The sequence below is a fragment of the Cynoglossus semilaevis genome, chromosome 3 (assembly GCF_000523025.1).
Source record: "Cynoglossus semilaevis isolate Cse_v1.0 chromosome 3, Cse_v1.0, whole genome shotgun sequence".
Taxonomy (NCBI): Eukaryota; Metazoa; Chordata; class Actinopteri; order Pleuronectiformes; family Cynoglossidae; genus Cynoglossus; species Cynoglossus semilaevis.
The window spans coordinates 14,310,684-14,312,817 of NC_024309.1; positions in this window are offsets into that span (position 1 = coordinate 14,310,684).

Below are 2,134 nucleotides of genomic sequence, written 5' to 3' on the forward strand. Positions count from 1 at the left end.
TGCTCGGTTGTTTTTCTCACTGTTCTGCTCTGGAGCGGGTTGATGTCGCACCGACGTGACCTGAGTGTCAACCACGGCTAACAAACAGAGCACACCTTTAAACGACTCCATCATTACCAGCTGATGAGATTCAGGACGGACGCTCGCTTCGATGTTTGACCAGTTGTTGGTGCTTTAGTCTTGAACGGGAAACATGAACAATATGGTTTTTCAGCCATGTGTAGTTCAGTATTTATTGATATGAATTCAAGAGTATCTATATTCTGATGATATTTTTTCCTGAATTTTTACATCTTTTTTTGGACGGCTGCCTGGACATATTTTGCTTTAGTTTTAATTGTAGATCTTTCTCTGAATTCTGTACCAGAAGAAAAAAAAATCCCAGTTATGAGAAACATTTACAAGAAGCCTTTGTTATTTTTTGGTCTAATTACTGCTGTATGATCCAACAGGACAGGTCCGCTCTGGTTTTTAGTGTTTTAAGAACTGAGAACGTTCAGATGAAGATGTTCGTCTCGTGCGGAGATTCTCTGGATTGTTCCACAGGAGGCGCCGTTCTCACTGCTGCCTCCACGACTCTCACTGCTACAGGTCCCTCTCTATAACAATGACACACAAAACAAGAGGCAGCGACGCCGACGCACTAGGGCTGAAATCATGTTCCGCTTGTTCCGTGTCAGTGTGAGCATCTTTCTGGCTCTGACAGATCAACCAATTAACCTTATTTACCGCGCCCTCACTCGCATCCTAACGAGCTCCACTGGGCCTCGTTCTAATGAGCTGCCGAGGCCGGGGACCGCCGACTCCTGCACTGGTTCCAGTTGTGCTGGTACCGTAATAATGAAGGTGACAGGACTCCTGGTCCACACTGCTGCTGCTGCTGCTGCTGCTGCTGCTTTTCTGTGTTTTAATGACTGCCTCGTCTCATGTGGAGAAGCTCGGACATCAATTAGTCATCCCTGGAGCCGTGTTTATTCTTTGGGTTGTCAAATGGTTTTGGTTTCGCAGGAAGAGAATTAGCAGCAAAAATAATAGGATTATCTCCTCGCCGCTAATAAAGCACAACAGCAGCTCTTTACGTGATGTTTACAGGCTCCAGTAAACAAGCAAAGAAGGTGTTAACTGTAATAAATTCATTAATCCAGTTAAACCGTCATGGCTGTGCAGCAGGGGGCGCAAACACGTGTTCCCAGGATCCAAGAATAATCCAGAACAATGTCTCAGTGTTTCCGACCGGGACTCTTTTTTTCACTTATTTTTTCACAGTTTTTAAAACACATTAACTTGGTGCAGGAAACGCTTGGCGTCTCTGATGATGTCACTCACTTTTATTAGATTTAAAAAACAAAACAAAAACCTGTTCCCTCCCCAGGACGTCAGACATGTTTTTAACATCTTCTCTTCTTCTAGTCTGAGGTTTTTCACTGTGGAATGAGGAGGATAAGGTTTTGGTGTGACTGGTCGTTCTGTAGGAGAACTCTCTGTGTCCGTGGCCCACGTCTCCTCTGTGACCCCTGACCTTCTGTGAACAGGCTTCAGTTTCAGCTCTGAACATTTCCACCGCTCCTGCTGAGGAGTCCGTGGAGAAACTGCAGAGAACCCGCAGAGCAGAGCTGTAAAAAAACCACTGCACCGGGGAGCAGCTGCTGACGGAGCTGCTCCACCTGCTCCACCTGCTCCACCTGCTCCACCTGCAGCCTTTTAGCAGCACTCCAACCATCCTCACATTTCCATTTGTCTCTTTATTAAACACATCACTGCATTTTTTAAAGTGCAAACGCAGGCGAGGAGAGCACTTGACTTGACATAAGACACAGTCGCTGCTGTTGGCTGAACGTGAGAGAGTGTGGAGACGAGTGAATGGGTGATTCGTCTCCATCGTCTTTAGGCCACTTCACACCTCTCCACGCCTTCTGGGGCCTTTTTACTGGAACATAAACAGTCATTTACCCAGTCAGTATGTCTGTGTGATGTTCAGTCGCAGCAGCAGAGGCATCAGCAGCAGAGGCATCAGCAGCAGAGGAAGAGTGTGAGGGTGACACTGCTGCTGCTGCTGCTGCTGATACCGGAGGGGCTGACTCCGTCAGAATCACCCCGTGTCTCTGTTCTCCTCCCCTCCCTTTACGAAAACAAA